Source organism: Passer montanus, unplaced genomic scaffold, assembly GCF_014805655.1.
Source record: "Passer montanus isolate IOZ18808 unplaced genomic scaffold, ASM1480565v1 scaffold5, whole genome shotgun sequence".
NCBI classification, from domain to species: Eukaryota; Metazoa; Chordata; class Aves; order Passeriformes; family Passeridae; genus Passer; species Passer montanus.
This window is the reverse complement of record NW_024369929.1, coordinates 5,762,625-5,787,361: the sequence shown is the minus strand read 5'-3', so window position 1 is coordinate 5,787,361 and position 24,737 is coordinate 5,762,625. Positions and strand designations below refer to the sequence as shown.

Sequence of the window (24,737 nt, the reverse complement as noted above, 5' to 3'; positions counted from 1 at the left end):
AACTAAATGAATGTGTGCAGCACAGTTATGACACTGACACATCCCTGTGCATAATATGAGTGTTACAGCTTTTATAGTTTTCCCATCTCTCGATCAAAGCTGTCGAAATAGCTTAATCCATGAAAAAAAAAAATACACAGAGCCTCTTTATTAACCTCTTCTGGCCAGATTATTGTTATTCTTTTGCATTATGGCCTTGGAGATGTATTACTGATAGGGAGGTAAAGCCAACTGCAGCACAGCATGACTCTGCTGAATGGCTGCTGTAGGAAAGTGGAAGTACTTATTTCCAAGACATTTCTGTGATGCTCCCTACTGCTAAAATGTTATCTGACTTTAAAAGATTTTCAGTTCAATTGTAAGCAATAAGTAAACTCAAGCAGTACAGAACTGTATACTGAAGAGTTTCACTAGCTGGTCAAACAGGCATTATTCCAAGAAACTAATGTTGTATAGGACTGCTTCCTGGTGGCTGAGACCTCTGATTGGCAAAAGACAGTGGACTTTTCAGTCAGCAAGCTAGTTACCCATGGATGTGGCTCAAGGCTGACACACAGATTGACTGGTTCACACTAATTTACTTCACACAGATTCCATTTATCTCCTAGAAGATCCCCTGGCAGCAGCTTATAATGGCATATCCTAGGATGCCTGCCTGCATGAGTTTTTAAAGCGGCAGAGCTTGATGAATCTAAGTCCAGAAAACAGTTCACAGATTGAGGACTAGGTGCAATCAAAAAACATCAAGTAGCACAGCTGGGACTTGCTAGCTTGCTTGACTGGTTTGAGCAGCTGAGCATTAACTACGCTTGCTTTCCTGCTGGCAGCCCTGTGTCACTAGGACAAATCGGAGCACTACCCGACAGAGGAGGAGAAAAGAGAAGGAAAAAAAGAAAGGAAAGGAAAGGAAAGGAAAGGAGCACAGATAATTGTATTGCTACTATTTATAGATGCAGGAATAACTCATTAGAAGATTTAATCTCTTTCCAAACCTAGGATTATTAAAGTAAATGTTACAAAATAATGCATGTTTTGAGGCTGTAAATTTGGAAAATTTTCTTTTGGTCATGGGGACAGTTCCTAGGAAATAGACCTGAATGAAACTAAAGTTGTTCTCATTTCTTCCTTATTGAAAACAAAATATATTAATGTACATTGAAAAATAGTTACCAATATAGTTGATTATTCATTACAGCAATGTGAGCAACATGTCAATGCATTGCCTTGCCCCCATGGAGAACAATAGACTTCAATAAATGCAAGCTTATAAGCAGTATTTTTAAAAGGACTAGGACTTTCCTTTTTAAAAGCAAAAGGACTGAAGATACAGTCTTACACTAACTCTCCAAACTCAGAGAGACAGAGCCTATTCTAAAAAAACTTTTTAGAAAGGAAGCAAAAATTAATATTATCAGAGAATAACATTTGACAGCAAATGTATTGTGAGAGATCCAAAGCACATTTAGTACTTAGAAGGTTAAAGACTCAGCTGTAGCGCTAGTTGATGAAAAAGTAGGATTAAGGCTTTAGTATGAGTCTTGACATGATCATGTTGTCTGCCTGCTGTCTTAAGCTTTGAAAAACAGCTGGGATCATCTTCTTATAAGCTCAAACTCAAAGATGTTTAAGCAGTTCCAAATCCAATTAAACAGAGGTAAATATAAGGAAGGGCCCTACTGAGCCAAATAATCTTATTTTTTTAATGAAAACCAGCATAATTGCAGGTTACACAACTCCTTAATCTCACTTTAAACCTAACAGACTGCTGCCTTACAATGCACATGGCAAGTCCAGTTAACCCAAGCATTCTGTATTGGTGTGCTTAATTTTTGATCATTATCCTTTATTATGTTACTTGTAATCCTAAAAGCCTATGATGGTGTCCAGATATTTGGCAAGGATTGTACCTGGATATACAGGGATTCCTCTTCTAAGAGTAATGGATTAATTGGATAGCACTGTATGACTAGTAGATGGTTTGCAGTGAAACTACTGTGCAGTTTTTTAATTTGTGAACTCCACTTCCTTCTCCTTCTGTGCCCATCCTTTAAACAAATTGCCTATTTGAACATTAGCAGTGTTGCTGGAGTAGCCTATCTAGTCTCACCCCTAAGGTGACAATGGATTAGCAATAACACTGCCCTTTGGAGTGGGCTGCTTACTAAAATCCTCTTCATAAAAATTAATGGAAGATATGGAAATTGTATTTTTCACAGGGAATTGCATATGCAATTTAAAAGTAGCTATCTTATGAACATGACCTAATCAGACTATGATTACTTAAAGGCTTAGAGCATTAGACCCTTTATTTTTCATAGAGTCAAAAGATTTTTGAGGTGATCATACTGTACCAAGGTACGTATTTCTTACATTAATACATTTAATACCCTAAAAGCAAAAAACACACATAGATAATCCTTCTACTTTGTCCTATAAATATGTACAAGGACATTCTCCAAGGATGAAAAGGCAAAATCTCATCAGGGACTACTTCAAATACAAGCTCCTCATGTCGGTAAGAGCAAGAAGGAAATTTAAATGATCAGGAGCGAACTGTTTGCAGTAGTTGTGTTACATTATGCATGATTCTTGGCTGCACAGGATTTAATTAATGATTTCCAGTTACATGGCAAAGATTTGTAGTGAATTAGTGTTTAGGGCAGCAAACTAACATCTCACACCATAACTTTGTGATTTTTTCCAAACACCAGTTACTATGGGTTGCTGTCCCCTTTGTTATTTTCTAGCTGGAAATCAGCTTTGTATATATGGGCAATAATTCTGGGCTCTGTTACAGAAGCATGAGTTTAGATTAATTTCAAGGCAGTTATTCTCCTGATGCAACTTAGAACAAAATTTGGACTTTTCTATTCTCTCAATTAATGAACAAATCTGTTGCTATGTATAAATATCAGAAAGATGCTTGTTGAACTGCCAGGTGATACATAATAATATTGGTAATGAATGTGGATCATCTGCTGCGTTACCACAAAGCAGACACAGGTTTGGGAAACAGGCTATCCACTTCAAGCACCACTGGATGTATCTCTGGAAAATGAATATGGCACTCCCTCAAATGAACAGATAAGCAAGAATCTGTGAAGTACTTAATGGTAAAAGATGACTGCTGCCAAATACTGCTCCTTCATCTACACTCAGCCCTATTCCTCAGCCCATCAGCAAGACCTACCTGTAAGGGAACAAAAGAGCCTGGAGCCTCCCCTTTGAGACAGGTAATGAAGAGGCAAGATAGACACCACAGGCACTTCCAAGAAGCTGGACATCTAAGGAGGTGACTGACAACTGTCTCTGTGCTCCAGAGGTTGTGTGAGACCATATGTGCAAAGAACTGAAAAGAATGGGTCCAAAAAGAGAGCTGATCTGCCTTGCCAGGTAAGACTACATGCTTATCGGAGTTAGGGACCATGGTGGGATAAAGAGCAAAGGAGTAACATAAGTGTAAGCTTTTCCACGAGCTTTTTCATGCATTTAAGTTTTATGTATATGTCAGGCAGAAATTATCTAGATGGAGAAGTGGCAAGATATTTTAAAATGTCAAACTCACTGCACTTTGCTTAAATAAGGTTGGTAAAATGTAACAGGAAGATGCTGCTTAATGCTGCCAAACTGAAAAGTCTGTAAGCAGTTTTGGTATGGCTCACTTTCAGCACAGAACTCAAGTCTCCAGAGGTAGGAGGTTTAAAACAAAAACAAAACAGAAGAAGACGAAAAGTTTTCTTTAGGTTCTTTTTTCACCTGTTTTTTAAGTGTTAGCTTTTTTGGCTGTTGAGCCTTTATTCCTGAGGAAGAATAATTTCTGTATAGCAATAACTGCCCACTATCACTTTGCCATATGAACTGGAACTTTTAGAAAAGAAACACACAAAATACCATAAGATTTACCATAAAGTTATGAGGGTTGGTGAAACATTACATTCACTGGCTGCATTTATATTACTGTAGTAGCCAAACCATTAATTAGAATTTGTTTTTTCATTAATGCCTGATCATTAGTTTCTTGTTAGTTCTGAAAATAAACATTTCTATTGCTTTTTTTTATTACACCTTGTCAAAACTATCTGGAATACCTTTATTTAAGTGTTCTGGAACTTAAGTCTACTAGGGTGCTGTTTATTTGTGCACATCTATATTCCAATTCCGAATAGGAAAGGTAGGTATACACTGACTATTGGGGAATTATCCAGTTCTCCACGAGAAATTCCATATGGAAGTGTCCTACCAGTCTGCTGCAGATACTTCAAATTGTATTGCTGGAATTCTTCTCTTTTACTGGTTGATTTGTTTCTGTTTCTATTTCCTTTCAACTACCAACTTGTCTGCACTTTCAGAGGTGAATCAAGGGACAGTCATATATATCCTTGTTCATATGGAAGGATAAAAACAAATTTAGTGTTTCAGGATACAAAACTGCCAGTTCAGGAGACCACTGAAGGTTGCACTCCAGCTTGTAAGATGAGTGAAGTGGAAATGCCAAAAGGGCTCCTGCACAAAAAAGGTACAAATGTGCAGCAGGACCTTGACTGAGGCTTCAAAAGCACTGTGCAATGGCTGTAGCATAATTAACAGAAAGCACAGCAGTCTTGTAAAATAAATCACAGAATGCTCACTCCCTTCTTCACCTCTGTGTTGACTAGGTGCACTTTTATAAAAAGCAATAGAGCTGCTCTTGATTTAGCACAATCTGAGTTTGGCCAAGGTGACCGAGATGAAGCAAGCAGAGTAGAAATTCTAGTGGATATGTGAAAAGGATTAGAACAGATACTGTAAAAGTAAGACAACTTTCCATAAGTACATTCAGAAGAACAGAAGGCAAGTTCACTTATAACTGGCACTCAGGAATCTGCTTAACCTTTTCCAAAATAACCCAAGTAAATTCTGAGCTTCGAAACAGCTTCAGACTTATTCCATTGATTTGAAACTGCACAGCTGTAGCACCACAGTGTAACTGCTTTCAATTGTTAATTAAATGCACAGAGCCTACTGAAATTCACAGGCACCCCATCTTTGCACACCTTTTATGACAAATGCAGGTGAGCCTTTAGCCATAAACTGCTCCCACAGCCCAAAGCTTTTTCCAGTGGAGAATAGCCTACCTCTGGCAAGAGAGCTCCACATTTTTACATTGCTACAGAATCGCAAGAACTCTTGTGGCAGTCTGTGAAAAAATACCTACAGTGCATGTGGCCTGTTGGACTTCAAGAGGGTGGAAACGGATCTACAGCTGTTTAAGGCATTACTACCTAGGGGTATTAACTTAGAGATACAATTTTTCCTAGAAAATATGAAAGGCTAAAAACTACTTAATATTTCCCATTTAAGTAGTTCTTACAATGGGAAATATTAAATTCAGTATTAAAAAATTGGGACCAGCAGTATTTACCATACTGTATTGTTACAAAAAAACATTACCTCTATCTACCTGACACTTTTATAGTTGCATACACAGCTGCCACTTCCGGTTCTATTCCCAGGGAATTACTCATTCAGAGCTAAAGGAAAGTGAAAATGTGGTTTAGAAGAACAAATTACTTGATTTATTTCAGCTCATGAAGACAGCTACAGAGTGTAAATGAATAGGTAGGGCTCACTTTCCTTCTTGTCTTATTTTTGATTCTAACAATGTCACCTCCTGAAAAGCAGATTTTTTTTTTTTAATTGGTTTTTTTGAGACTGCACTCTCTTTTGGATACATATTTATTTTCTTTACTTTTGATTTTTAGGGAACTTCACTTACTACTCAAAGTAAAGACAGTAGAGGGGTTCTCCTTTCTCTTTGTTTGTTTGTTTGGTACTTGTAAAGACAGGTCAATCTCTGCCCAGTTAAATGTTAAAAGAAGAAGATGAAATTTATTTTTTCATTAATCTGGTAAGTACTGTTTTCTATGCATTTTTCTGCTCATTGTATGACAGCAAGTTATTACTGTTGAGTTGCTTTTCACTTTTAACTAGCAGTATTACTTTTATCCAGCAATTGGATGGCATTCTCCACATTTCCTGAATCTAAATTTTAGCACCTTTGAAGCATTTTTATGACACTATGAAATCTAAATTTGGTTCCTTCTGTACACAAATTTGCAAATTATCTTTCATGGACATGTAGTATTCATAATATGCATAAGGAGGAATGATGAATGACAGAAGGAAAATGTCTTCTTTCACTTTCTAAAGTGAAAAACATTAAGATATGTACTAGAGCATTTCACAAATGTTAAGACAGTGTTTGTCAAACAAACTGTGAATATTTATTGCACCATGATTTTTTTGTCTTGTTTTGTATGATAATAAAGGCCAGAGTAGGACCCAGGGTCAACTCTCATATGGCAGCACATGGCCATGTTTCTAGAAGATTCAGGGGGAACACTGAGAACTCTCCGCACAGCTCATCTGCACTAAAAATATGTTACTTGTTTGGGAGCACACTGTGTAGGCAGAAGCAAACAAATATGGTATATAAAATTACAGAATACCTGCAAGATACAGACATTACTTATGAACAAGGGAAACTCTGCACTTCAAACAGTCACAGGGCTAAATCCTGCATTTCATTAATACCAAATGGCTTTGAGTTTAAAGCAACCCAACCACAAAAACCCTAAATGTGCCATCAAGACTGCAATAAGTACAAAACTGTTCTTAAAGCTAAGGAATTTGTTAAAAGGAATACTGCACCCTGTTACAACTCTCCCCACAACAAGCAGACTTTCAGCTTACGATATTTAGAAGAAAACACTTCATTCCAACCAAACAATTGTGCACACCTTGACACCTTACTAGTATACATTTTTTCTCTCCTACTAGAAATACCAAAAGAGGAGGACTGATAACCTTACCAAATACTAATGGGTGACAGAGCTGCACTTACAAATGTGACTGACTACAGGTATTTGAAACACTAGAAATACAGTATTTGCAACATTTGAGTATCTAGACCAATACAGATGTTCAGGGTTTTTTAATACAATTTTATCACTACTTTTTCATAGCAATTTTCATCATTTATGTACATATGATTGGTCATATTTAAGATAGGTACAAATACTATTATTTAAAGAATTTATTTTACAGCCGCATTTAAGAAACCATAAATTTATGACAGCGTTACTAGAGGAAATCCATTTCTATGAAAGCTGTATATTTGCAGTACATTGTTGAAGTATATATTGCATTAATACTTCACTGTGCTTCTAAGCGTTAATATAGGTTATTTGTTTATTACTACGTCAAGGTTATTCATCATATGCAGTGTCAGAAAGCACAAGCTGACATCTCATATTGTCTGCTTCAAGGGCAAGACCAATGTGACCTTTGGCTCCTCCTTTTAAAAAGGATGAAATCATTCCAGAGGGATAATGCTGAACTGCACAGCTCCCTTTAAGAATCAATCTGCCATTTATAGTTTCCAATTTTCCATACTGTAGTATGGCTTGTTAAGATCTCATGGCTAATTTTCTCTTCAAAGTTTAGTGTTTTAAAATACCCCAAATATGTTTCTTACTGCAATGTCACTTATGCTTACTATTTTAATCATAATAGAATTAAAATTTCAAATTATCAATTCTTTTTAATTTTGCTAGGGTGCTTCTGGATTCTGTTTGGTCTAAACTCATGCTGGCCAGTGACTTCCTAGATCTAGATCACACCTTGAATCAAAAAATATTTTAGACTCAATGTTTTTTCTCTCCAGATTCTGTTAAAATCTCCAAGAAAAAGTCTTCATATTTATTGACTTTTCTTGCTTTACTGTTCTTCTAAGCTCTCCTATATTCAACTGACACAGGTGTGCAACTGATGACAGAGGATACAGTTACTAGTGAAAATACATCAGAAAGAGAAACGGTTCATAGGTAACTGTGCAAAAATATGGGAGTGATAAAAATGAGAGGTCATCTGTTAACTATGGAGCTCTGCCTTCAGCTGCCTCTGTACCACACCAGGGGAAAGCAGATGCACAATCAAATCATGAGCTAGATGCGAAGCTACGTGTGTTGTTTCATAAGGATGACAAGGTGCCTCCATGATCTTGAAACAGACATATTTGTACAGGCAACTCTTCCAACTTCATCAACCTCAAAGTGAGTACATTTTTGGAGAGAGAGGGATGAGATTAACATGTATTGGTAATTTTATTATCTGTATGTGATACTGATTTCACTATAAAATTCAACCAAGGAGAATGCAGCATTCTTTGACCTAGCTGATAAAAGGTCAGAAAGCAATTTTGAATAATAAATGAGACCTGCTGACCTCATGACCCAAGTCTGGCAGGGTCAGCAGCAGCCCTCTCACCAGATGCTGATGGCAGATATACAAACGCAGACAGCTCAACTAATGAGCTTCCCGGATAAAGGTTTTAGATCCAGTGACATTTAAGTGCTATGCAGTATATAAAATAAACTTACAAATAATCTGTGCCATAAAAAATTAAAGTGATATTTACAGTGAGGTGCAATATGACATACTTTGTAATCTTCGCTACAATGATTATTTTACAGCTTCTCCTAGGTGGCCATTAACCAGAAAATATAATACCTGGCTAACATTTCCTCTAAGGTCTTTTCACGCTTATATGGTTTCCATTCAGTGGATGTACTTTGAAAAGACAGACTTTGATAGTGCATTTTCTTGGCACCTCATTCAATAAAAGTCAACAAAAATTACTTCCAAGACAAGTTTGAATTTATTTTATTTAAATTCAAACCAATATATTTCTTTCTAGTGAGTAAAAGACAGGTTTAGGGTATGTAAGACTATTTTCTTCTCATTGCTTCATGAACATTTCCACACAGAAATTAGTTACGCAGCACATGGTTCATGGAGAGGTAAGTGTGCTAAAATTCATTCTCTCCCTACCTTCTATTTCACTCTGCAAATGTCTTATTCCATTCCAGACCTCAGAAGCTCTGAGTTTCAACTTCACCCTGGGTGCTGGGTCTGAGTTCCACGAGCTGTCATCTAATTCCTCAGACATGTTACCATTGCTGGGAATATAACTATATATTTATGTTCTGCATGAACATAAATTAGCAGTATAAGGCCAAATTTCTAAATATCATTTTTGAGATCTGATTTATAAGGAAAGATAATTGATATTATCTTCATCTGCAAATAATTCACTACAGCAACCACAAAAATTAGCTTTTCTTTCTTTTAAAAGATTATTATTATTAATTCTACGGAAGATGTCATTTAGCCACTTACTGAACTCTAGAGACTACATTAAAAATGCTACAGAAAAAACGTTGTGCTCTATTCAATTCTGTGTTCCTTTACATAACTAATTTTAACTTGTACAACAACTGGTGTTTAAGAACTTGGAAAAATTAAAACACTAGCTGGAGATGGAAGAAAAAATACTGTCCCATTTCATTGAAGGGGAATCTGAGACACTAGGTTACATGAAAAATATTTTCTTTTAAACTTTCCAAAGTTTCAACCTTTCAATTTAATTGCATTCCTGCATGGTCTTGAATTGTGAAAAGGGATAAAGAATGATTAGTCAATTTAATTTTGTCAAACAATATGTATACTTCTACAATATTATTTCACATTTATCTCCTCTTTCAGCTAACCAGCTTTTAAAATTACATTTATATTGTAAGGTGTCCTCTATTTAGGCCATAGCTTTTCAGAGTCAGTAAAAAAGAACATGACCTCTCCAAAAGGCCTCCCAATCAATGTACATAATAAATTTGTAATATTTGCAGTGTTATTTACATTCTTATATCTTCACAGTACATCAGCTCTTCTGAGTGCCACTGTACAACTTTTGACTGAAATGTTACCCCTGACATTTATAGATGGAATTTACCTACAGAGTGGTGACTGGCATACCACTAGGGAGAGAGCATCTGTATCCTTCTGATCCAGGGGCTGCCAGGAGCCATTTAGATCTTTTTAATCAGTGCTGATTAAGGCAAGTCAGATGACTACCCTCAAATTTATCACTGCTTCTAAAGACCTTGGAGCTGCCAGTAGCTTGGGTAGCGCATGCAAGGGATTGTCTTGGCCACTCGCCTTCCCTCTGCACTTGTGAGGACTTTGCAAGGGGAATTACACACTGTCTCTACATAATCTATCCCAATTTTTCACTGAGTCAAGTGTGTGCCCAGAATACAATTTTGGGACTTCAGTACTGTGTGTAGATACCAATTAAACTCATTGTTAGTGAACCCAGCTTCTAAATCTTAGTGGATTCATTTAGGGAACCAGTAACAGTAACTAGCTCCTGCACTCTCAGCCTGCACGCAATTGAAATAGAATTTGATTATAAATCTATTCAATTATAAAAGTTGCTCAAAAATCTGCCTGTGGCTTTGCCTCATGTATTTAAAACAGCAATAGCTTCCACTATGAAGAAAGGTTTTCTTACTGCATCTAGTGCATCAGTAAAATGTACTCAGTCTTGCTGCTTTGATTTCTGTCTTGCCACTAGACAATTATGTGTATTGTACGTCTGCTAGATTTTGCTAGACATTACATTCAATCTGCCTTAAAATGGCTTCTCCATTTCATGACTGTGAGAGCACAAGAAATTTTGGAAGTCAAGAGCTGTTCACAGTAGCTTCATACCCATTTTCCCCCAACAAGACACTACAAAGCTGTGCACCAGCAGAACCTTCTGCCTAGCAGAGTAAATCTTTCATTACATAAATCAGCTGGACTTACGTTAATTATTTACTGGTGAAATAGTGCAAAGTAGAACAGTGTAATCTGGAATTAGATTCAGGGTTTGGAGATACATCTCTTAATGAACACCTGAAAATGTAATTGAAGAGAGAGAGGAGGACTCAAGAGATCCACCCAGTGGGATCATCTATGAGCAGAAATTCCATTTAGCTTTGTTCAGCAAGAGAAAGCAAATGCAAATAACAGAGTGGATGGCACTATAGGCTTGCAAGGATATATGTAGGGAAAGGAGAATCAGAAAAATGACTCTACCCAACTGGTACTGTAATAACAGAAAACTATTCTCCTACAGAAAACCATCCTAGATAGGTAATACACACTAAAACTGTTAAACAAATCTAGCTGTGTTTTGATGTACCCTCTGCCCCTGCACCATTGTAGTGACAGCTAATATATGATGGGCTGCTCTTTTCTACTGCTTGTCCTGCTTTTCATGCAATACAACACCACCATCCCATTTCATTTTTTATTCTGCACATTTATGCTGTGACTACATCCACCAAAGGATCCATTTTACTTCTGTACTCTAAATGAAGAATGTGTAAATTAGTACTGTTCACTAAAAATCAACACACTTTTCAGAGTGTACAATATTTATTCTTCTTAACCTGGAATAGCTTATTCCCAAAAGCAATTAACATGCCTCATGCTCTTTCCTCTCCTCCTCCTAAAATCACTACAAAGAAAACTAGAAATTAGATCTTCATCTTGGTACATTTTCCATTCAAATACAGGCCAAAAATCAAAGCCCTAGTTGCCAGGTTTCTAGCAAAATTACGCTTGAGAAGAGCCATGTTCACATATTCCAGAACAGTTTCTGCTATCTGTGGCTTTCATTTTCTTTTAAATAATTACATATGCCACATTTCCTTGATAAGATTGCTTTATTCTGATTCTGAATGTGTACTACAGTTTTCCAACTTGAATGAACTAATCAGCTGTGAATTTTCAAAGTAGAACTTGCACATTATCACAGTAATAAACATACTGCAATCTTTTTTTTTTTTAATTTCAAAGAAACAGTTTCTCTGCATATAAGCTCCAAGATGTCTAACAACCCAAAACATAAAGCTTTTACTTGTATTCTTGTTTAGGATCTTAATTAATATGACAGATTTTAGAAGAGCTTTGTCATAAGTCATCATATTTTCTCAATCCTTAAACTGCACTTAATTTTAGTCTTCTCTTCTGAATTTCACTTAGAACTGGCTCACAAATCACAGACAAGGAAACATTGGTCTTCATACATACTTGTCTAAAAAAAACATTAGAGATTTATACTTCTTGTTCATACAGATTCCCTTTAATTTTTTTCTTTATACTAGGCAGCTTATTCACTGAGTAAAATTTAGTTTTCTAGGAGTCCATTGTATGTAGGGAAGCTTTCAAATGTTACCATTGCCATAGGATAATAGAAAAAAAAAAAAGAGAGATAATCAGAGCCTCTGGAATAATAATGGGTAAAAAAAAAATGTTTCTGATGAAAACAATTAGTTACAAGCACTACGAGTTGAAATTCAGTTCAGTGTTAAAGAGACAGTTTAGAAGCACATGGTACATTTATCACAGCTCCACAGACAAGTTATTGAGCTGTCTGTGAAAAACAGAGCCAAACAGGAAAGCTTTCAGCAGAAGGCAGTGGTTGAGGTCCTTGATTGATAGAGTTAGATGATGCAAAGCTGTCTGATGGCCTTTCTGCAAAATAAAGTGAAGGAACTCAAGGTCTTTCATGACGATCTCTGACCACAGATGAACAGCTACTTTATTACAGCACAGATTGAGGTTGCACCTTAGTCCATATTCTGCCACTTTTGGATGCACACGGTTAACTTTACCAACAATCCACTGTGTTTAACATAAGTGTCTGCCATCTTTATAAGATTTTAAAAAGGACAGCAGATTGCAGTAGTTAAAAGCTTAACCTCTCTTCTGTTTAACTATGCTGATTGAAAAAATATAATCAGTTTTATCACAGGGTTCTTATTGCAGGGATAGGGCTGATTGTTCACGGGGAAGTGCCTCATTTAAAAGATACAGATAAATCCCTGCTATGCATAAGAGCCAAAATCTACTTGTGCTTCCTCCCTCAGAAAGGAGCTAATTTACTTTTTCCAAAATGTAAATCCTATCTTCCTAATGACTTGGGGGTGGTTTCATTCTTCACTGATGTGATGCTACAGATATCATAAAACACATCTTCGCAAAGCCTGAGGACAATTAGAGCACATTTACTTTTAGCAGAAATGGAATACTTATCTCCATGTTTGTGATATCTAACAAACATCATTTTTTAGGAGAAGATACTACACTACCTGAACAATATTAAGTACTTACAGCCACCTAAACAATCCTGACTTGTGGAGCACAATTCAGACAAGAGCAGTGACTTCTCTTCACAGTACAAATTGAGGATATTTTGTCTGGGGTTCTCCCAGCTGCCTGTAATTCACACTGGCTAAGGCTGTACTGCCTCTTTCATTTCAAAGTCCAACCTGGAGACAAATACTATGACCCAGTCACTTCTACACTTCCCACATTGACTGACACTTCTGATTTTAGGAAAGCAAAAAATTCCACAAAGAATTTTTAGAGTACATGAGTTTGACGCTGGGCTATATTTTAATTTAGTTTAATTAGCTAATGGGGTCGCTAAAGCAACTTTCCAGAAGTTACTCTCATTCACTCTCTTCAAATGTCCTTTGAAGAAAAATATGTTTTCAGATATTTAAAGTCCTTTCTCCTTAATTATAGGTCTCTTTCCCTCATTGACAAGGCCAAAGTAGTGTTCTGGACTAAACAGTTGTTGTAAGCCTCTTCCAAATGAACTATTCCAGTCTAGTGCAATTTATATTTGAAATGCTTCAATTCGTCCTCGCATTCATTTGTAGACTTTGTTCTGGGTTACTCTCTCAGCTCTAGTGTTCCATTGTGAGCATCCCCAGAGCAGAATAAGTTACAGAAAAGCAGTAAACATCTCTCCCCAGGAAGTGTCTCAGTAAGCAACCCAAGTGTCATTGACAGCAAAAGCCTCAGTTCTAACAAGGACAGGTTCATATATTCAGACACTGTCTACAAGAATTACTCAGTTTTCTAACATTTTCTGTTCTGCAATGATGAGTCTTGCTGATACCAACACATCTACACCCCATGTCTTTGACAGCCTTGCTTTTAAAGTCAGTGTTAATCACTACTCCCCAAGCTCTTTTCCTCAGAATAGCTTTTTCTTTCCATTACCTTAGTTTAATATTTACTTTAGAGGCTGCTGCCTAAATTGTCTGGTTATGGAATTCAGTGCGTCATCTATCAAAGGATTGACAAGAGGAAGTCTGCCCTGAAATTCTGACTTTTGAATTCACAGAACTGCCTTTTACATGGTTGAAGTGGCATACAGATACTGTGACCTATGTACAGCTTTCAACTCAGTTATTCTACCATTTTTACAATAACATAGACCAGTAGCAGTTTTAAATAATAAAATTTTAAACACCTCACTTGATATTATTTGGTTGGATCTATTCTGACTGCTGAAACAAATGCTGCAAATCTTACAGGATTTTTATGCATAATCACATTTAGAGTATTATCTAGGCTTTTCCTCCTGTATCATATAAAGACTCCTCAGCACAGTGCCACCTAAAACTTCCTAAAAAGGAAGATGCTCTCAATTTCCTGGGTTTGATACTAGTCCAACAGAGTTGAGGAAAATAAAAACAACACTGAGTGCTGTCAGTAGAGACAGGCATTATGAAATAAAAAAAAATATTTCAGTTTTAAACTGTAAACTGATGTTACATGTTTCTACCCACAAAACTGTAAACAACTTCTAAAGCATTTAATATTATCTCAAAGTACTCTTTCTCTCTGATTAAGATTAGGAACACTATATTTTGACATACTAGAGGCTGTACTATGAAAAGGATTGCTTTATTATACCTTGGTCGCGTAAGTTCAATCTTGAAATAAAAAACCCTTTAAAAACAAAACACCGTGTCTGGTTCATATAAATAAAGGTGTTTTAAAAACATGTATTGACTTTTCCATGTTATTAAGCTTTTTAGATGAATCCAGTTGTTAAATGGTTGTTCTAGTAACTGGCCTGTCATCTGGAAATGTTCTTAGATTGTTTTTTTGACACAATGTCCCTGCAGAAAGTTGGGCAGTGTGACACAGAGAGCACAGGTTTGCCTATCACACTGATTACTTGATGTAATAGTAAGCAAGCTTAAGTGAACTGTGTGTCTTCAATCTTTCCAATCACTTAGGGATGGGCACCAGAGGATACCATCCATCATCCGTGGCCTGAAACATATGGTGCATCAGCAATCTTAGGCTGACCTAAATGATAGTAAAAGCTGCTATGCTGTTCACAATAAGGAATTGTTGTCCACTGAATTACAGGATTGTGATTAGATTGCTAACATGGCCAACTTGATGTATAAGTGAAGTGTCCAGGAAAGATATTCCCTAGGATCCTTTGAAGATTAATTTATACCCTTGAAATGTGCACCAATCACAGAATGAAAAAATATGTCAAGGTATTTTTCTTGTGAACAAAAAAAGCACTGCAGTGGTAACAGCTATTAATTTATTTTTGGCAGTTTTAGCCAACAGAATTCAATAAACAAGGTTCTTAAAGGTTTTTGTTTTGTTGCAAGGTTTTTACTGCTTGACTCCTGAAAGCACTGAGTTCTACAATATCTTTTATAAAGGGGTCAGTTCCCCCTCACATTCTATTCTAAAATCTCATAAAGAATTTTAAGTATTACACAAAGGCAGAAAGAAAGACTGAAAATTCTTTGTTTTGTACTGTTGTATTACTATGTAATGGGCATGTAAATATACTGCAATATCATGTATCTATTTTGAAGATAAAAAACATACACATCTGACCACTGATCCCAAAATTATCAATTTTGTCTCCCCATAAATTAGATTATGCTTGTCATGTTATTCATTCATCAATTTAGGAAAAAAATAACCCACATCACAGAGCTAAGGCTTCAACTGCAGTATCAACTTTGGTGTGACTTGGAGCAGGGGGCAACAAGGAAAGGGGGATTTATTATTCAAGAGTAGCTCTATCCCTTAAATCCTCTTTAGATAGTAAAACAGAGATAGTGAAAAGCACATTTTAGGAAGCACAGGCAAAGAGCGAAAAAGAACATTACCTTATAATACCTATGAGCTGTACTGGAACATAACTAAAAACCAGCATACATTTGTGCTGACCATCCAAGACCATTCAAAAACCAGCTTACTCCAGGCTGAAGGAAATGACTCCCTTATAAGATATGGAACTGTAAAGAAATTGTTTTGCAAATCTATCTACTAGATGCAAATATGAGAAGACTGGAAACAATGGTCTTCTCTGCCCTATCTGCCAGTCTATTTTTCTTTTGGTGACTTGCTTTGCTTTTCCTGGAACATGTGAGGCAGATGTGCCTGCTGTGCCTGTTAGCTCAGACCTTCTGCTGGTGCTTTTACTTTATTTCTAATGTGCTTGCCACCAGTGTAAGTTCTTAACCACATACAAGTCCTATTTTAAAACATTCCTAACCATGCAACTAAACCATTATATTTCATTACATAAAAGCACAGGTTTAAAGTCATGGACTTTTTTTTTTACTATTCTCCAATATAATCTGCTGACAGAAGAGTAATTCATATAATACACTATATATCACACCTTGACACAGACAACAATGGTCACTAGTAAAAGGGGGCCCTATTGAACCTTTCAAGGGGACATACTAATTAAATAATAAATTCTTTCCTGTGCATTGAGAATGGCCTTAATCTGCTCAAAATACCTGAGACACACCTATTAGAACGATTTGCCTAAAATATCAAAATGCTACTTTTCACTGAAAGCAAAGCTAGGATCAGTGTCTGCTTAACTTATATAAAAAAAATAGATTCTCTTTTCAGTCAAGACAAAGACTTACGTTCATTGCCAGCATTAAACTTGACAGTTTGGGGAAATGCAAAACTCTGAAAGCACTTAATGTCCAAAAGAAACAGAATAATTTTAGCATTAGCATATTATTAGTACATTAAATTGAGCTTGCATGCTTTAATTATGTTAGATAGGTTTTGCTTCTCTCTTTTTACACTTCTGAAGAGAAAAAAAGGAAAAAAGAAATCCAAAACCTATTCAGACAAATGAGTGCTAGAGAGGAAAGAGTACACAGGCAAGGTAGTAATTATTCTACAGGACATACTTCCTGGATTCAGGTTCCTGCTTCACCCTCTTCACTAGGCTATCCGAGCATCTCCTAGTAGTGCAGCAGGTGATGTGACTAACATCCATCATATAAGAACAATACTGGCACCTGGTCTTTAGAGAATTAGTGATACATATCTTAAGTGTGATTTAAATTGGATTTTTCCAAGAGTAGGAAGAAAAAATTCTTCTGCTGAAACACTTGGAATTTGACAAAAAAATTCCTCAGATACACCAAAAAAGTTTCTGTAGTCTTTAATTCTTACTTCATTACTAGCAATGTAATTGAAGAACTAAAACATGATGCTGAAGCAAGATAGGAGGCTTGGTGAACATAATTTTGGTCCTCAAAATAAAGCATACAGTGAAACATTAAATATGAACCTGCCATGAGATAATACTGAACAACTTAAGTTTCAGAATCTGGAAGTCATTGTGTGCTGATTGGTTATGTGCACCATGCAAATATTAAATACTATTTCTATTAATGATGCTCATTTGCTTTGAAACAGCATCAAGTCTACTTTTTTATAACAAAGAGAAATAGATTCTGTACACAAGACATGAAATACAAATAGATGCATTAAGCCTTCTAAAAATGTGTACAGGTGCAGAAGTGCACCCAGAGATGAACACATGGTCCATCCTGAAATTTAACAGTTCTGTCGAGGTACATTCTAGTGGTGGTGGATATATATGTACCTCCAACTGATTCAATTTTTTTTATAAGCTTGGCAGGCAAGAAAGGCTTCTTTTGAGCTATTTCCATTTTTTGTTTGCTGAGACAGATGCCTTGATCTCATTATTACAGACAAGCACAGTTCAGTTGTGTTAATCTGCTGTGTGTTAGCTGGGAATCTCTACTTCCATACTAATAATGACTTGTATAAATAAAGTAGTTTTACCTTTCAGCACGTTTTTCACAAAACACATGTGAAAAATTTCTACCTTACTGAAAACTTAGGAACAGATTGATTTCTCTTTCTGCAAGTTTTTTCTTTAACAAACAAAACTATTAAACCATTTAACTTGTCTTACTGCCAGATAATATTAGTAATTCTGTTGGTTCAATATTTGCATGATTAATTTTAAAATTTCATTCCCAATAAGGTAGGTGAGTCTGTTATTCTGGAATTCAAGGACAGAAACATTTCAAATATATATATTATAGACCAGGTTCAGGAACTCATTCTGTGTCTCCTAAAAGTACAAAAAATATAAGATGTAAAATTCAAAGGTACCTTGCTTCATATATCACTAAAAAGAATCCCTTCAATAAATTTTATTTCAATTACATGACAGAAAACTAACTAAAGCATGACAAAAATTGCTAACTGCACACTGGAGATTGCTCTGCCTTCCTAACTGCCCAGTAGAAGCCATAGGTAACTGTAGTCAAAATGTCTCAAAGATTTTATTCCCCATAATAAGGAAAATTCAAACAGAGCCCGAAGAAAATATTGCCAAACTCTTGCAAGCCTTTTTCAAGCATGGCAGCAATATAATCATATATTGTTGAGAAGAGAACTTCTGCGTGGGGGTCATCCCTTTATCCATGCTGTTCTGAACCACTCCTTTCTCAGAAAGGCATCCTACTCTACAATCTTCCCAGGGTAGAACCTATTTAAGTCTTTCCTGGCCTGCATAGTATCATGCATGAATATCGAACAGCAAAGAAATTAATAAAAATAGTATCAGGAGACTACAAAACATAATACAGCACAAAAAACTCTAGATGGTGCCTTATAAATCTGAACAAGATATTCTGATACTGTGTTATCTATGGCTGTTAGCACAGAGCTCAGCTTCAGTGTTAATTATGAACTCTACACAGTAGTACTTTTTCTCCCACCTCAGCCTGCTTCTCATAATAGACCCATCTATAAAATCTCCAGCTTTGCAAGAACTATTTGCACAAAAAAATTCTAGGGGAAGTGCTAGAATTTAAGTAATCTATTTTTGCTATTTTATTAACAAGATTTTACAGAAGCTGGGTGAGCAAAAAACCACAGAGAAATAGGGAAGCATTTCTAAGGCCTATGTGCTCTTAAACAGTGTGGACAATAGAGGACAGAGTCTGAGCAGTTATAGATTTAATACAGTTACAGATTGAAGTTAAAATAGGAGAAGGACAAACTTCAAAATAACCTAGGTGAAAACCTTCAGGTTTTGTTCTTTCTACCTTTGTGAATAAAATTAACACTATGTTATACAGACACAAATTGATAAAAAAGGAGAGTATGACATACAAAAAATTAAAACATTACTTTGTAACTTAAACGCTTATTTCTTATTGTATGTTCACATGTCTTCCAGTTGTAAGGGTTTATTTGACCCATGGCTCTGTGTACTAAATTAGTCACAAGAAGTCCAAGGCTCCAGCAAGGATTACAGGTTATATACTATTAGCAAGTCTGAACACTGCATTCGACTAAGAACAACCATATAGGCAAAGAGACATTCAGACTAAGGAAACAAGATGTGACAAGGAGCAGGTCCTCAAAAAAAAACCCCAAACTAAACAAACCCAAAACCCAACAAAAGAACAAAGACAAACCAACAAAAAACCAGTAGAAGACAGTCTTAGATGAGACTAAGCAAGTAACAGGGAGTACTTGCAGTTCCTTCACTCATTATTTTAAAGCCCCAAGTCAGAACTGTGAAATCTTTCTAAGATTAATGTTGCACTTGGCCTCACCAAATGAACTTCTAAATAAACAGAAGAGACTAAAAATGAACCAATGATCATTTTCTAAGTCTGTATTAACAACTCCTTCCCTCCCAAAGCTCTTACCTTTAAAGATTTAAATACAGCATTATAGATTCTTTGCATTCAGTAAACGCTGAAAAAGCACATAACCAAAACTGACTGAAGTTTATTGTGCATTTGAATTTAGAATATATGTTAACCTCATGCCTCCTTGACCAGTGAATTCTATCTATCCTAATGTTTTGTAGGAGTCTGAGATGGCGCCTTTTGAATTTGATTTTGTGTAAAAATACATACCAAATCTGATTTCTGCTACATTAAGGAGTCCTCTGGTAAAATATATGATGCATGGAATGAAATAAGCTGCAGTTCTAGAATGAGTCTTTAAGCTTACTTCCTTTAGTACTTGACCACTAATATTAAAGACTACTGGATCAAACTACAGTTTTAATTGGATATATAGGACATGATACAGTGGTATAGTTAAACTGCAAGTTAGATGCTAAAACACAGCATTGATTTGTATTCTTTTACTGGAAATATTTGTAATATGAAACTAGGATACAATATACTCATTTTTAATGCATATTCTGTACAGAGCAAAGCTACAGCTGTCACCAGGTTATGCCCAAAGCACATTCTTCAAATAAAAGATTAATTGGTTTGCTGTTTCTCAGTCTAAAATGAGATTACAGATTAATCTAATTCACATTAATAGTGATGAAATGTTGATTATACAATTCTTACACTGCTTATTGCTAATGCACACGCACAAAACTGGCCTGCCATATCATTTTTCAAAATAGCCTGATGTCTAATACTTTAATGAATTGTTACGTATAGGAACTTGCCCCAGAGCACAAAAAAACAGCTCCACCTAAAAACTTTGGTTTGTTGGATGAAATGTTTGTGTTAATAAGAAGACCAGATCAGAAAGAGAAAAGAAATTTCATTTTGGAGATAATATACTGATTCCTCAGTTGGAGTTTTCTGGACATTTAGTATCTCACCAGAACACAAGCAATATAAATTATATTAATGTGTTTATAGTTAAAATGTATTAATGCATTTATATCCCAAAAAGTTACTTCCTCAGCAGTCAGGCAACAGAAGTTTTCATTAAAATATTTTGTAACTTTTGTTGGCATCAGTGATCCAAATGGGCTAATGCTCCAAGTCAGGAGTATCTTTTGGGTCTTTGATTGTTCAAATACAGAGTCAGAATGCATATCTGGACTAATATGAAAATGCAGTAGGTTATAACAAAACGACCATGTGAAAGATGTATCAGAGACAGAACCGCCCTTCTCTTTGGCTGCACTTCCTTGACGAAACCTTGAGACAAAAAGCAGGCGAGGAGTTTCATTTGCTATACAGAAAGACAGATACAGAATTATTTCCTAACAGCTGACATAAAAAAGTGTGCAACTGGACAGATTTCTGAAATGCTGACAATGGAAGTGTTTAAAGCCCTGTGCTGCAGGTCACTATTCCTCTCTAGTGAACAGGAGCTGTTATATCCCACCTTGCATTGATTTACCATTACTGCACGGATTCCTCATTTTAACAAAACATATCGTTAGATTCTAGGTAAGTCTTTGACAATTCCTTACACTGGCCTGTGGAATTCAATTGCCACCATTAATTTCACTCCGGTATTTATCAGCAGAAGCTTTTTTCCTGCATGAACCAATTTATTTAATTGAATAGTTTAAAGGGCTCCAAAACCACATACAAAAGATGAGGTTATAGCTAACAGCTTTCAAATATACTTAAAAGCTTGAATCATTAGCAGTTGCTTAAACTAAGAATTTTTAAGTGCAAGCCAGAATTTATTGCAAACTAGTCTTAGTATTGTGATTTTTCACATTTCATTTTTTCACAAATACAGCAGGCAGTTAAAATATTGTGCTGTATTTAGGAATAAAGCCTTTACTTTGCTGTCCTTCCACTTTTCCAGTTTTTGGCATTCCTGGAATATTACATGCATCATTTCCTCAATTCATTATCTGAGTATTAAATTGTTAAACACATTTAACCCCACAATTCTCTTAAATGGTAAATAAATCCAGTTCCTCAAATCCCACAAAATCCTGAGGCCCACAATTCCAGAAGACCTGGAATGCTGTAATGCCGCTCCAGATAAGCGATTTTTGGCTCCCTATGCATTAGAAGTAACAAGAATCAAAGGATGGCACATGGGAAACCCCTTCAGTGCAGTAGCTATTGGGAGATTGCAGCCCTACACGCAAAATGCACCTGGAGGTGAGAGAATCTTGTTTCTAACCCTTAACCATGCAAATATTTTGATATTCCCACAAAAAAAGGAAAAAAAATTCTGTAGATGGCTCACTGCTGAATACCCTGAGGATAAGCAATGAGTTGCCACTGAGCAAGATGCAGGTTCAGATCTACTCCAGGAGGGAATATCCAATTTCTTTGTGTCCAATCAGTGGGCTAGGGAATGACAACAGTGGCATTATCCCCACACTTCCTCTGATCAAAGAAGTTCTGCACGTGACTTGGTATGGATTAGGTATGTATGTCATAAGATCAAACGCTACAAATGAAAAATGAATGCCAGCATAGTTCCTCTTAGCTTTGTGCGATGGGGATATAAAAGTGGATAAATTAATTTTCAAGACCTGAAAATCACTGTCTGTGACTCACATAAGAGTGGAAAACCACACCATACTGACAACCCGTTAAATGGTACTGTTAACCTGAGATTATCCCTTCTTGCCTTTTCTATACAACAATAAAGTCCAATATACTTTTCAAGATTATGATGAATGTCAAAAAAATTAGGGAAAACCTAAGCTTCTTTGAAGAACTGAAGAAAATCCTGCAGAAATCAATAGTAAGATTGCTATCAATATGTTTGGAACAGGCCCAAAATGATTATCTCTGACATTAACATAAAGAAATTGCAGTTCTTGTATTTATAATTCCTTTTAGCAACAGTGGACAAATGTACTAGGACAGAACAGAGTTAACCCTTTCTCTGGCATGCGTTACATGCACAGTTTGGGTTTTTAAAATTCCTTATCTTGGTTTCTAGAAAAATATGAGTTTGGTGACTTGGGTTTTTTCTTTTGCTGTGGTTTTTGTTTGTTTGGAGTTTTTTATTCAAATAAGCAATTCTGCCTGTATGTAACGACAGAGAAATATGGCATTATGAATTATTCATCAAGTTAAGTGGTTGTCTACATTTGATCACCCTTAACTATGAAGTAAGGATGCAGGAGCTTCAAAGGAATAAGTACCTTTCTGAAAAAAAAAAAAAAAAGAAGCCCCAATTATATAATATACGATGAACTTCAAAGATTAAAAATGAATGGCAAATTCTGAAAGTTTTTATTAAAAAAACCCAAACCAACAAACTTCTATTCACTTCAGTGGAAATTTGTTGAGTTAAATAAGATTAAAGATCTCTAGATCTAACCTATTAATTCCAAGTAAAGAAAAATGCAATGCAATACAGTTCAATGATGATGGTAGCCAAGAGTCAGATTCTTTTACTTTGGATCAGAGGGAACAAAGTTAGTCTTGATCTATAACTTAAAAACCCAAAACAATATTTAACCTTTACCTTGATATTGCACAAGATGCCAACTACTGCACAGCCCATAAATACAGAGCATTTAATAAGATATTACATACCTATCAGATAAATTACTAAATCCAGACATACTTACTTGTTTTAACAATTACACTGGTTGTGGACTTACTCCTGCATGGGTTTTTAATAATTTCTGCATACCATTACAAGACACAAATAATTATAATCTTTCATATATTAGAAATCATAAAATTATTTGTTCAGTTTCCTATGAACTCATCATGTTTTACAATAAATATGACAAAATCCTACAAGTAAAAATAAGAATACTTCTGCTATTTACATATTATGATAAATAATACAACAAACATAAGTGGAAATGAGAATAAAAAGAAATCTAATATAATATAAAATACAGTGAAAAATCTCTTTTGCAATCATTCTGTATGTTTCTGCCTCTTTCAGACTACATTAAATTCTAAATATGTAGAGACATCCACTCTTCTTTACAGCATGTATTTATGTAGTTCATATCATGGAGTATGAAAAATTCATAGCCAGTACGAATGCTTATGCATATTTTTCTCCTAGCAAAGAAGTTTTCTAGTTGTTTTTTGAATAACCATCAAATAATTAGGTTAAGAATGAAATGACAGAAAAAACTATCTGTTACTAGACCTACAAAAAAATGTCCTTTTCAGAGAGTGGAAGTAACTCCCCTGAATTCATAACTTGTTTGATATTTAATTAGAATTAAACATCAGTTGACTCTAGAATCATACCAGCACTTTTTTACGTAACAGAAGTGTTCTTTTCATCTAGTACAGAAAGTTTTGAAATAAACCCAAGGATCTAAACATGTTTGGAGACATCTGCATTTGCAACTTGCAGTTAGTTCCATTTTAGCTGTAAATCTGTCAAAATACTTCATTGAAACACACCCTGAAAATTCAGGAAATTGGAAATTAAGTCCATACATGAACTTTACAGCTGGGGCTTCTTTAGTTACAATGCAGCTTGAGCCAAACCACATAAACAAAATTATTTGAAACAATATTCAATGTAAGCAAAGCATAAACTCATATATGACAATCACTGAAAGTGTTTTTCATTTCAAAATTATAGCGACAACTCTTTGTATTGTGGCCTGAAGCAAGTATCACTGATCATTTTCAGTATGCTGGAACAAGGATATTGGTAACAAATTTTCATGACAGACACACACACTCAATGAGATAATAAATTAGTTTCCCAAGTGAAGGCTCACTAATAAGATTGGATCTAAAATTTAGGTCACTTAATTTTAAGACTCAGCTAATGGGCTAAAAAAAAAAGAGTATAACTTCATAACATAAATTCAGGTTCAATCTTTTTTACCATAAACATTAGCACCATTGTAAAGTTGCAAAGAGTAAGCTTCTTGTAAAATGAAATTATCTAATTGTAAAATGCATTTGATATCTCCTTGCATGGAGGTTATTTCTAAAAGAAAAATAAAATATTCTGTATTACATTATGAAGTTATAAAATTTAAG

The 24,737-nt window shown here is 35.5% G+C and overlaps 1 protein-coding gene across 4 annotated transcripts in view; it reads right to left on the bottom strand.

The window, feature by feature from the left end:
* Positions 1-24,737, bottom strand: part of WDR72 (WD repeat domain 72) — a 102,699-nt gene that overhangs the window by 15,720 nt on the left and 62,242 nt on the right. The gene's annotated exons all lie outside the window — the stretch shown is intronic.